Consider the following 13,821-nt stretch of genomic DNA (forward strand, 5'->3'; position numbering starts at 1 on the left):
TCGCTCGCTCTACCTCTGCGCGGCATCCATATGAGTGGGTAGAGGGAGGGAGGAGCAGCTGGGAGGTGGGAGTGGGGCGGCCAATGGGGTGCGAGGGGGGCGGAGCTACGGGACGCGGCGGTGGGAAACGGGCGGCGAGGGGGAGACGCGGTGCGCAGGGAACAGAGATTTAGGACCACAAACTGGGCAGAAAAAGGTGAGGGGAGCAGTACAAGGCAGCAAAAGGACACAGGAATAAAGCAGCGGTCAGCGGTCTCACAGGGGCTGCGTGGCGGTGAGGGGAGCGACCTGCCTGGTAGGCTGGCGGTCTTACTTTGTGGAATTATGCCCATGGCGGTTACCGCGATGGTCATCTGCCGGTTCTCAGTTCCGCCCGCCAGGGCGCAGACGACCGCCGGGCTGGAGACCTGGGTCTCCAGCCCCGTGGCCGTCACTAGATCGCAGGCGGTATTTGGACCCGGCTTACCGCTGTGGATTTCCAGTGGTTTGAACCGCCATGAAATCCATGGCGGTAAGCACTATCAGTGCCAGGGAATTCCTTCCCTGGCACTGATAGGGGTCTCCCCCACCCCCCAACCCCACCCGACTCCCTCTCCTACACCCCCCTCCACCCCTGCCACCCCACAGGACGTGATTCGCTGAGCGGTGTTCTGTTGGCGTGGCGGTGGAGGTGGAGCAACCTCCACTTCCCCGCCTCCCGCCAGTATGGCTGTTGGCGGCTCTCCATCCGTAAAAGGACGGAGAGCTGCCAACGGTCATAAAAGGCAGAGTGGCAAACCGCCACCACTGGCGGTCTTCCGCACGGCGGTCCCTCGGCGGTCTTCAAAAAAGACCGCCGAGGTCAAAATGACCCCCTTAGTGTGGCCTTGCATGGCCTTAAAAATGAATTAAGACAAAGCAGCGAAAGTCACTGCCTTACTCTGCGCCAGGGAGATGTCCATGGGCTTTGAGGTGGGTTTTCCCATGTAACACCCATGGGTTTTGACACTGCCCCAGGTTTACAAAATCACATAAAACTGAGGCAGCACCAAAACCTTACACTTCCCCAAAGCAGTTGTAACAAGGAGAACTATTCTCCTTGCTTTTTCCTCTCTCAATGTGTGCTGCATTCTGCTGCACACAAAAAAGAGGAAAATGCCTCTCTGGATTGTTTTTGTGCAGAAAGGTGCCCCTTTCTGCACAAAAACAATACTGCATGCAATGCTGGCACCCTTGCATCATGGTGTACGGATGCCTGCATTGGCGCTAGGCAGCCAATTGTGTGCCAGCGCAGGGGTAAAGGGCATATTACATAAATATGGTACATTTCTGCCCTTTCACATTGGTGTAGGGCAGCATCACATGAAGATTTGCGGCACTGCCCTATGACAATTCCCCATAAATATGGGCCTAACTGAATATACAATTTCCGGTATTAATATAATTTTGAGGTCAGGAACCATGCAAAACACAGTGCCAGGAGGACAGCCTTAGAGTTGCTAAGTTTGGTTTCTGTGACCACTTTCTGTTCTTATATTTTCATCTCTCTATCTCTGTTTGGTAGGTTCCTCGCCTGAGCCCATTGAAAGAAGAATGAGCGCATGTAAATGCATTGCGTTGGGTTTCCTCTACTTAAAACCTATTTTCGATTAGTAGTTATACTGGTTTTGGATGGCCTCTCCTGTCTGGCTTTTCTTGTTTTCACAACTCCTAGTTGAATTTTAAATTCATCCTTAAGGAGTATGGGTTTTCTTTTCCTTAATTCCATACTTTATCTCTCAAGGGAAAAATGGATAAACATTTATACTTCCCTTCTTATCATCTAGCTTACTCAGCACCATAAGTGTTTTACACTCTCCCTTTGAATTTCTGAATTCACAAACTGTTGGCTAACTTAACACTGGATAAAATAAGTAAACAAAATCCCTTGTCTCATAATAATTTTCTCCCCACAAGACTCCTTCTTGCTAAGGTGTATATCTTTCCTAATGCTTATAACCTCAGGATGAGTTCAGGTCTGTGGTGCCCTTCCTCTCTCTCTCTCTCACTCCTCTCCTTGACCTTATAGGTGCTCACCTTCCTTTCAGGCCACAACCCTTCTTCTGTCTTCTAGCTCTACCTCGCTGATTCCGCCTTGGGGAAAAAGTAAAAGTCCTTTCATTTTCAGACCTCTCGATGTTTGCCCGTTCTTGTCCTTCTTCACTTTTACCTTTTTCCTTGCCAGTTCGTCTTAGAAGAAAGTCCACCATTACCACCTCAGGTAAGTCCCTGTTTCTTTCTACCTCTTTGTCAAAGCCTGTTCTCTTTTTGTTTCTTCTTTTGTAAAAAAAAAATTGTCTGATAGTGTCCTTCCTGTGGGTTTACCAAGAACCACTTGACCTTATCTGCAAGCTAAGCAAGGGTGCTGGTTGGGATGTATTTGTAATTGATGCAGCTAGTTTTAAAGCTGGTATGGGCTAGCAACAGCAGCCAATGGAGTCCCATCAGGGTGAAGTGAAATGCACCATAGGAGTGGTCAGTGTAGAGTTTGGGAGGCCATTCAGTAGGGCATTACCTCCATTCAGATGCTAGAGTACAAAGACATGACATCGGTTCTGAAGTCGCTGTCTGGATGAAAAGGTTTTCCTTTCTTTAGAAGCGTGAGCTGGTACAAAGTAGTCTTTATGTTTTTGGTAGGATGTTCCTTCATGGTGAGGTTGGTGTACAAGGTTAACCCAAGTGATTTGGCATTTGATAAGAGCTGAGGTTTAAAACTGTCAAAGTTCATGTCAGTAAGCCAGGTTTGTACTGCATCTTGATTGTTGTTTGTTAGACCTGTCAGCCTTGGGGTTGTCTTCCCAAAACTATTTGCCTGCTTGTTTCATCAACACTTTACCACTGTTTACCAGTGCTAAAATGCATGTGCTTCTCCCCAATACATGTTAACATTGGTGTATACACAACTTGCATATTTAATTTACGTTTAAGTCTCTTGTAAAGTGGTATACCATATACCCAAGGCCTGTAAATTAAATGCTATTAGTGGAGCACTTGTTGTGTCACCCACTTAAGTAGTCATTTAAACATGTCTCAGGTCTGCCACTACAGACCCTGTGTGCAGTTTGACTACCACTTCAACTTGGCATTTAAAACCCCTTGCCAAGCCTTCAACTCCCCTCTCATTACATATAAATCACCTATAAGGTAGTCCCTAGGTAGCCCATAGGGAAGTGTGTGATGTAACTAAAATATAGGACATGTACTTTCAAGTTTTGTATGTCCAAGTAGTGACAAAACTCCCAAAATCATTTTTCACTACTGTGAGCCCTACCCCACTCATACGTTAACAATGGGAATTCCTTAATACACAGTTATGATGTAATTCCTGATTGAGAAGGAGTAGCTATATCATCGTTCATATCTTTAGAATGGGAATTATAAATCCTCTTTACTTCTAACGTTGGATTTAACACTACTTTTTTAGAAATGACACTTTCAGAAAGTGGACATTTCTCTGCTCTCACAGCTCTGTGTGCCTGCAGCCTGTCCCCAAAACACATCTGGGATGTGTGACATCTACACATTGTGCATTTCCTCTAGACAGCATTGAACACAGGAAGACTAAGTGTGCCTGAGTGCTTATCTGCATTCATCTTCATTCAGATGGCTCTTCCTTGGCGGGAAGGATGGGAGAGGATGACACTTACACCTGAATAAGACGGGCCTGTCAACACACAAAGGGCTCACTTCCCCCTACTGATATTCTAGAGCCAGGGCTGAGGAGGAAATGATACTTGTGCATTTCCAATACCCTTTTTGAAGTTAGTCCACCTTCTAAGGCACTTTTGTGTATAAGTACTGTGTATCTGACCTTACCAAATCAGACACTTCTGGACCTACAACTGGACTCTGTCAGAAGAACTGCTGTGCTGCATGAAGGACTGTTACTCTGCGTGAGTGCTGACCTGGAAGGACTACTTTTCTGCTGTGCTGTCCTGCTGCCTGCTGCTCTCTGACCCTGCTGAGGGAGAGCTGGACTCTGCCTAGCACCCCAAAGTAATCTCCAAGGGCTTGTTGGCTTTCGTCCTGTTGCTTAAGACTCATAGATCTCAAAGTTCCTACCTCTGATTCTGTGCCTGGTTCACTAGAAGAGGACCGAGATACTTGAACTAGCGAGAATCGACACATCGCCTACTGTGAGAGATAGAACTTTCACATGGCCTCTGTTGCAGGAATTACACCAGTGCATCACATTAAAAAACAGCGATGTGCCATTGCATAGTCGCTGCATCCGACCCATTGCATCACCACTACTGCTGAAGGAAGATTGCCACATCCCTTCACTGCATGGAGAAACCCAGCGCATCAGCTTTAGAACTAACGCATTGATAAGGCATTGGAACCACTTCATCGGCATCCAGTCAGGGCTCGCACAATGCTGAAGAGGTGGGGCATTGCAGCGCATGGAGAGAGGGAAGGGGGGTTTAACAGAGGGAGGATGGGGGGAATTTAAGTTTAAAAAAACAATTATCTGTGCTGCCGTCACAGCCTCCACAACCGCGCTGCTCCTCTCCTCTTCTCTTCTCTCTCCCAGTTTGCCCTGCACTGGAGAGAGTCCTGTGCGCATGTGTGTTTGGCTGGCCCAAAACAGCCTTGTGCTCGGAGGGCGAGTGCTGAGCCGTCACCACTGTGGGCCCACCCCTTTTCTCAAAAAACGATAAAAAAACTATGTTTATTATTGTTTTTGTGGAAAAGGTTTGCAGCTGCCGCTGCTGGCAGCAGGGACAGCACTCCTCTGGCCTTATGGTGGAGCCACCCCTGTCGGCACCACTTATGAACGAAGCTAGATGTATCCCTTCACTGTGTGGAGAAACCCGAGGCATCAACTTCAGAACCAACACTGGCACTTTGGTTTTGGAATCAAAGCATCACCATCATTGAGTGAAAAAAATGGATGCATCTTGTGACTGTGACTAGGATTAAGGTACTTCGCTCAGTGGGCCCTGTATGGGTCCTGTAGCTGGTCTGCACTCCTTCAGGGTGGCCTGACTTTGTCCCAGTGCAACACGACCTTAAGTAACCCTTAAAGCACTATTTGCTTCTAAGTGTTAGAACTCTTTTATTCTTTTAAAATTCATAGCTCCACGTTTTCCTATTGGGTTTTTGTAGTTTTAGTCTTATTTTGTTCAGAATATAAGAATCTAATTTTCTAAACCTGGTGTGGAGTCTTTTTGTTGTATTTTTATTGTGTTACTGTGTGTTGCACAAATACTTTACACATTGCCTCTTTAGATAAGTCTGGCATCAATGCGCCAAACTACCAGACGGTGAGCACAAGAGAGAAAGGAAGAAATGGGAGAAAGTGAAACATAAGAAAACAGTGTCAAGGGGTTAGGCAGAGGTTATAAATGCTGGAAGAGTACATTTAAAAGACAGAAATAAAGGGTGAACGAAGAAAGAAGTTTGAGGTGAATTGAAAAGAAGCAACCTTGGTATTCCGCAGCTACCATTGGGCTTTCTAGGATAAAGTCTGCGCCCCTTTAACCTAATATTTGTATTTTTTACAAATAAAGCTCGGGCCGAGTCACGCACCTGCCCTTTCATGGGGGTTAGCGAGCTCTCTTTCTTTCTTTCTTGTCTCTCACTGGTACACATTCCATCTACTCTTTGCCATGTATATTTCCCTATTTGTTCGGTTCTATGTGCGTCATTATACAAGATCCAATATAGCTGGAATAAAATGAGTATCCCATTTATAGATGTTAGGCAGGGACGAGGGAAAGTAAATGTCATCACTAGGGCCTCTCTCCTTTAAAGCTCACATCATTATGAGTGTTTTTATGGCTCCACTGTGCATTACTCGACGACTCTGACTTGTCGCTTCCCTCCTCCCTTCCCACTCTTGCTGACCCCCAGGTCACAAAGCTGTCGCCCGCTGCAGAGGACACCTATCATCAGTGAGGTGCAATCTGATTTAGCTCTCCATTACTTCGCGAAGGAAAATGCAACTAGCTCGCAATGTCATTAACATGTTTGTGGAGTGCCTAATTGACAAAGTGTTTTGCCAGACGAGAGAATCGCATTATGCTGGTTTTCATGGACAATTTTCTGAGGCGAAAGAGTTACTTATCCGTAACAATAGTTTTCTTGTGCTGCAGTCTTCAGCATTTTATCACATTTAAGCATCACGGATCGTCAAGCAATTTTCTGCTTTTAAAACGTAGAGCAGACTTTATGGTGCCGAGAGGCTCAGCGGCTCCTGAAGATGAGTGCCTTCGCGCCCTCAAGTCTATAATGCAAGTCCCCTTCGAGAACCATGTCTTGTTTCCATGGAGCAGTCACAGTAAACGACCTACGAAAAGCAGGTGAGAAACACTAAAAAGCAGAAAAGCCTACGGCTGACCGGCCCCAGATCTAACTCGACTACTGAAAGCGCTGAGCCCATAGTTAACTATGTTTATTCCTTGCGCGTTTTGTTGCAACCTTACAAGGATTGTGCTTTGAAGTAGCCGAAAGCATTTTGAAGCTATGAAAAAAACTGAAAGAAAAAAATAACAAGCTTTGATTACCTTTAAAAATTGCTCCCAGAATCCTGTAGTGTTGCATGGTAATGGGCCATGACACCGGCCAGACATTAAAGTGGAAACCCACAAACCCACAAGATAAAGCACTATTTACCTGGCACAGAATGCTAACAGGCTCTATGTTTGTGCTACTTATAACTAATCTGCTTTCCGAACTAAGGCCCTGCAGTAAATACACTAATGCATGCTTCTGCAGAATTGTGCACTAAAATCGTTTTTGTGTGACAAGATAATGGAAATAACTAATGTGATACAAACATATTGTGACAAAAATATTGACTCTAAGGCCCATATTTATACTTTTTGACGCTAAACTGCGCAAACGCAGTTTAGCGTCAAAAAATTGAGCGCCGTCTAACGCCATTCAGAAGCGCCATGCGGGCGCCGTATTTATGGAATGGCGTTAGCCGGCGCAAGCAGACCGGCGCTGCCTGGTGTGCGTGGAAAAAAACCACGTAGACCAGGCAGCGCCGGCGTAGGGGGAAAATGGCGTTAGGGCGTCTTAAAATGGGGCAAGTCAGGTTGAGGCAAAAAAATCGCCTCAACCCGATTGGCGCCATTATTTTCGACGCCCAGACGCCATTTAAATGACTCCTGTCTTAGTAAAGACAGGAGTCATGCCCCCTTGCCCAATGGCCATGCCCAGGGGACTTATGTCCCCTGGGCATGGTCATTGGGCATAGTGGCATGTAGGGGGGCACAAATAAGGCCCCCCTATGCCACACAAAAAAAATTAAAAAATATAAAAAATTATACTTACCTGAACTTACCTGAATGTCCCTGGGGTGGGTCCCTCCATCCTTGGGTGTCCTCCTGGGGTGGGCAGGGTGGCAGGGGGTGTCCCTGGGGGCAGGGGAGGGCACCTGTGGGCTCATTTTGAGCCCACAGGCCCCTTAACGCCTACCCTGACCCAGGCGTTAAATAGTGGCGCAAATGCGGGGTTTTTTGACCCGCCACCCCCCAGGCGTGATTTTTGCCCGGGAGTATAAATACGACGCATTTGCGTCGCCGTCATTTTTTTGGACGGGAACGCCTTCCTTGCATCTCATTAACGCAAGGAAGGCGTTCACGGAAAAAAATGACGCTCTTTCCTCATACTTTGGCGCTAGACGCGTCTAACGCCAAAGTATAAATATGGCGTTAGTTTTGCGCCAAATTTGCGTCGAAAAAAACGACGCTAATTCGGCGCAAACGGAGTATAAATATGCCCCTAAATACTTTGAAGGCTATTCACAAAGGTAAGTTACACTTGTAAGTTACTTACACATGAAACGTTATTCTTCCGCTTTTAGCTAATGGTACTACTGTTGGCTATTCACCAATTATGGGTGTAAAGGTACTCAAAAGTGTAGACTTACATGCATCGACGCCCTAAAAAATAAAATGTAGTCTAAGTTACGAGTGTAAGCAACTGCAAAAAAACAGACGTAAATCTAGGACCACACAAGGACTACTCTTGTAGTGCAAAACCGAAATAATAATAATGGTGGCAAGGAATTTAATGAAATCCCATATGAAGTAATGTTAATTTCAGTGAAATTACTGAAAAAAGTTAAGCATATAAACAACTATAATTTCATGTTAAAAATATAAAAATAGTATATAAGTTTCATTTCATTATACAATATTTAGTAACTTTTTTTTATATCTTAAAACTAGCATAGTAATGCTTTTCATTAAAATATAATTACATTACTTTTAATCCAATTCATCAACTTGAATAATTATTAATGCATATTAAAGAACAGTCTTTTTTACTTTAGTTGGAAATTTGCTTTTTCATTTAAACTCGAGAAAATAATTTGAATGCAATTTAATATATTTACATTAATGAAAAATGTATTTCAAAACTCAGTTATTAGTGCTGGAAGATTTTTTCATTAGTTCTACTTTTAAAACAAATATAAAAACAAATGTACATTCATTTTTAACATTAAAATAGTTTTGTAAACTTTTTTTACCTTTACTTACCTCTACGTCACCAGGCGGGGATATCTGTCACCTGGGCGGAGATCCCCCCATGGTAAAGTATGGAAAACGTGTCCTTATGCTTTACTGTAGGGCAATATCCACTCTGACTGCAGAGTCTCCTTATGGTATGTACTATTTATATATATTTTTAAACATTTATTCTGGATTATTGTTTTTACTTTTATGTCGATAACTTTATAAATATAACATGCATCTAGTCTTATATTTGCATGTTACAAGATGGTTACTAGGAAATATGCAGTTGGAAATACCAAGTTACCCTTTGTTTGGCCATGCACAGTTTTTGTAATTTTTTTTACTGCAAATATTACATTGATATTATCAGTGATGTTTTCAAAGAGGTCATGAGTGCTGTAATTTATGGGGTAATTAGCAGTGCATGGTGAGGGCTCCCCGGTACATTATTTCTATTATGCCCCAGCCCCAGGAAGATGGTGGTCCACAGGGCTGCGGATGGACACCTCATGCTATGCCCCTTGGAGGTGGTAGTCCCTGTGGGGGAAAGCACCCTGTACCATATTTTAGTGAAGCACCGGGAAGGTAGTGGTCTCTGGGGATGCGGGGGGCTGCGTTGCCCTCCTGCACAATATTTCTGTGAAGATCTGGAGAGATGTGGCCCCCTGGGCTGCGGGGGGGCCACGCAGCCCCTTCATAATATTTCTGTAAAAACCCGGTGGAGGTGGTGGTCTCTGGGCCTCTGACTGCAGGCATTAAATTAGCAGGCCCCCAAGACTTATTCCATTTGGGGGCTTCAGAATAAGGAAGTACCGGAGCCTGTGCTTCATTTGCAACAAAAATGTCCCCGATCCACATATCCTCTGTGAATCATGGTGAATATTCAGAAAATAAATGCATTTTAGCTAGGGAAGGTGGTCCCAAAATGGCTGCCGACACTTCCTGGTTTGAATTGTGGGCAGCCAATCAGAGCTCTGCATTTCCCTGCACAAGCTTGTTTATATACAAATTCATATTCCCTTTTATTTCTCCGAAACTACAGAACGGATTTACACAACTTAAGTGAAAGCACAATCTGGCCTGGCATTGTGCTGCCCCCACCCACCCTTCCAGCTCCTGCCCCGTTCCTCCTTGCCATCCATTGTCCAAGCTCATGCCCCTGCTCACTCATTACAGCAGTGTGGCCGTTGCTCTGCCACTGATCTTCCTGTGTGCCTTGAATAGTTAGCTTGCTGCACATTCACCTCCTCTCTACACTCTGTTGTCCGAGTCCATGCACCATCTGCCTCCCACCTTCTCTGCCTTGTCTGATGTACTGCTACTGCCCTCCATTTAGCTTGATGTCCATGCACCCTCCTCCTGCCCTTCGTTGCCCAATTCATTGCTCCATCATTGCCCTCCTGCTTAGCCTCTGTGCTTAGTTTGCAGCCCCTAACCTCCTTCCTGTGCCTCCGATGATTGAGTGCATGCCCCTGTTCCCTCCATTTTGCCCACCACGTTCCAAAGACCTGCCCCTGCTTCTCCTATCTAATGTGAGTGTTCCGTCACTGCCCCTCCCATCTGCCTAGCATGGTCAGATGGCTGTTGCTGGTCCCTGCCACATCTACCCGGCCACATCTACCCTGCCTGTCCGATTTCCTTACCCATATCCCCTCCCTCCTGTCCTCCATGGTCCATTTTGCTGACATTTCCTTCTGCCCTCCATGCTCTGTTGTGCTGCAACTGCTCCTCCTATCTGCCCTGTGTAGTCTGTTGTGAAGCTACTTTCCCTGCCCTCTCTTGTCTGTGTACAGAAACTACCCCTCCTTTCCGTCCCCCATGGTCCTTTGTGCTTGCCCCTGTCTACTCCCTTTTGTGACCATGGCCGTTGTTCTGCCACTACCCCTTCCACTTGCCATGAAAGTGGACTATTGGTAAGGTCAGGTGAGTACCTACACTTAGCAATAGGCCACAAACCCCCTCTAGATTCAGTCAAGGTCTCAATAAATGAATCATGACTCAACCCCTGGGAGCTTGGCAACAAGCAGTTAGCCTTAACTCAGGAGACCCGTGTGTAAAGCATTTATTATCAACAAAATAATAAATAGATGAAACACAAAACATAATAAAAGTCCAACTCAAATTTATAAAAGTTGATTATATTTCTATCTTTAAAATGACACCAAAATTACAAATGTCCAATAAGGGAAACAAGAGATATGATTTTTGAAAGGTTAAGGTGCTCATTCGGACTTCGGCGGTCCTTTCACAGGACCGCCAAAGCTGCTGCAGGCAAAAGACCACCAGTACTGAGGTCTTTTGCCCACCATATTTGGAGTGTTCTGCTGGGCCAGTGGGTGAAAACAGCATTTCCGCCTGCAACCCAGTGGAACACTCACCACAACATTGATGCCGGCTCATAATTGGCAATGTTGTGGTGCAGCGGGTGCGACAACACACGTCACGCATTTCACTACACGTAATTCAGGCAGTAAAATGAGTGATGGGCCTGTGCATGGGGGCCCCTGCACTGCTCATGCCAAGTGCATGGGCAAGGCAGGGGGCCCTAGGTGCCTGCCGATACCCCCATTCCACCAGCCTTTCCATGGCGGTGTTCACAGCCATGGAAAGGCTTGTGGATGGGGACTCGTAATCAGGAGGGTAACGCTGCTTGCAGCACTGCCTGGCGGATTACAACCACCCGGACCGCCAGGCTGCAGCCTAGCTGCAGCCTGGCGGTGTCGGCGGTTGGACCGTGGCGGCATGGGCAAGGCAGGGGGCCCTAGGTGCCTGCCGATACCCCCATTCCACCAGCCTTTCCATGGCGGTGTTCACAGCCATGGAAAGGCTTGTGGATGAGGACTCGTAATCAGGAGGGTAACGCTGCTTGCAGCACTGCCTGGCGGATTACAACCACCCGGACCGCCAGGCTGCAGCATAGCTGCAGCCTGGCGGTGTCGGCGGTTGGACCGTGGCGGCAAAATATCGGTGCTACTCCTGCAGAGTACATAGGGCCCTATTCTTAAGAGCAGGCGTTAAAGGTGTGGTAAAAAATAGCGCAAGGAAATCTCACAGATTTTCATACACCATTTCTCTTGCTCCCCTAAGGGGGGAATGCCCCCTTTGCATATATTATGTTTGGATCAGGCATGATGGTGTGCAAAGGGTCACAGAGTGGCACAATGCAGGCATTGCACCACTCTGTAAATACGGTGTGGGGATTTCGGCCTCGTTGGGCCAAATCAACATAAACAATTATGACACTAATGTGGTGCAAGGTGGTGCTAGAGCATTATAAATATGCCCCTTAGTGCTCTAGTTGTTCTTTAAAACCCTCTGGAGGCTGCAGGTGAACACAAGGGAACCAACTGATAGGCTGCTCCTGTTGGAAATGAAACATTTCATAGCAAACCTAAAAGAAAATTTAAACACGGAGGAGAACATTATGCTTAAACTTTCTTTCCTCAAACTCACAGCAGCAAAAATAAACAAACTACAAATCTCATTAATACATTCCAAAGGCCATAGAATATCTGATCCAAATGGTCCAATCATAGAGCCCTCCACCGTATAACACCAAAAGACATTCTCTTTCTTTGTGCGAAGGCTGTCAATGTGACGATTTCTCCAAAGTATCATCAAAGTCTTTTCTTTTTTCCTCCATTGCTAAAAGTGAAAAAAGATAGGTTAGCAATCTATTACTTTATACTCATGCACATGTAATCCAATGGAACACATCAGCTTCTATATTCCACCATGACATATTATGTGAATAGATATGAAATAAACCGTCAAAAGGAACATTTTTACTTATCTTCAACGTAGATACAACTACTGAAGCCACACTGGGAGGGAAACCTGCACATCCCTTGGGGCCCAGTTTTCTAATTTTTTTTTTTTTAGGATGGGGAAAGTGCAGCCCCACTCCACAGGCCAATCTCAGCCCCAGGGACCCCATCCCCAGGCTTAAATATTAAATTTTCTTTTGGGGAGGGGTGCAGTGCAGCCCCCCTCCCCAGGCCGATCTCTGATCCGGGCACAGACCCCGTACACTAGGGCCTCGCCTAAATATTTAAGTTTCTTTTGGGTAGGGGGTGGTGCGGGCCCCTTCCCCAGATCCAGTTTCCCGAGGCCCAGCCTAAATATTTTTTTAGGGGGAAGGGAGGTCATGCCTAAATATTTAATTTTCTTTTAAGAATTGGGTGGTACGGGGGCCCCCCTCTGTAGGCCAGTATCAGCCCCAGGGACCCCATCCCCCAGGGCCTGACCCAATTATTTAAATTTATTTGGGGAGGGGGCTGTGTGGCCCCCTACCCAGGGCTGATCTTCACCCTAGGGATCCATCCCCCAGTGCCCAGCCATGTGACCTGTTTACCCCCCCCGGCACCGACTGACAATGTTGGTGATTGCTGAGGGTGCCTAAAGGAACCATCCGGCTCCTCACCTCCTGTGGGCGCTAGAATGGGACACCATTAAGGTATTAACAAGAGCTGTTTGCATTCAAAAAATCGTGGGGGTCCGTCGAAACCTAGAAAATGACAGAGCACACATTGAAAACAAGCTTGCCACCTTGAGGAAAGCTTTGGACACTTATCTGTCACTTCTCCCTCTCCTGACAGAGACCAAAACTGAGAATGCAGACCTTTTGGCTTGTCCAATTTTTCAGCACACACCTCTAATGTACATAGAGAAGGTTATAAAAATTTTGCAGCACACACCTCTAATGTACATAGAGAAGGTTATAAAGCCGGCAGACTCCTCGCCTGGCTTATCTGACAGGACTCAACAACACTCTACATTAATGAACTAACAGTCCTCAAGATAACCATAATTCACCAATTTGAGACCTTGCATGGGACAAAACAACTGAGCATAGATGATCTTCGCTTAGGGTACTATAGCACTTTTACATCCTCCCTTGCTCCCAGCCTCACGTAAATGTTTGTGGCAGAACTCAATATTGGAAAGCTCCTGCAGTCACTGTGTGAGTCTCTCCTCATGCCCGTACCTGAGACAGATTAAGATCTATGTGCTTAGGTTCCTGCAGGCCTATTCCCTTTCTCTGTGCCAATTATAAAATACTTGGGAAAATCCTTGCAGATAAATATCCCCAAATCCTCCCGAATTGTCTCAAAGCGGACCAAATTGGGTTCATGTCAGGGCACAGCACCTCACAAAATATATGCAGACTATTTCATACACAGGACCAGGTACAGGGCCGCTTTCTGAAGGCTGCATGATTTATCCTTGATTCAGAAAATGCCTTTGACACCCTGACATGGCCCTACCTTTATACTGTCCTCACCTGCATGGGGGTAGGATCCAAACTACTGCTATACTCTAACCCCATCTC

This window comes from Pleurodeles waltl, chromosome 2_1 (genome assembly GCF_031143425.1).
Source record: "Pleurodeles waltl isolate 20211129_DDA chromosome 2_1, aPleWal1.hap1.20221129, whole genome shotgun sequence".
Lineage (NCBI taxonomy): Eukaryota > Metazoa > Chordata > Amphibia > Caudata > Salamandridae > Pleurodeles > Pleurodeles waltl.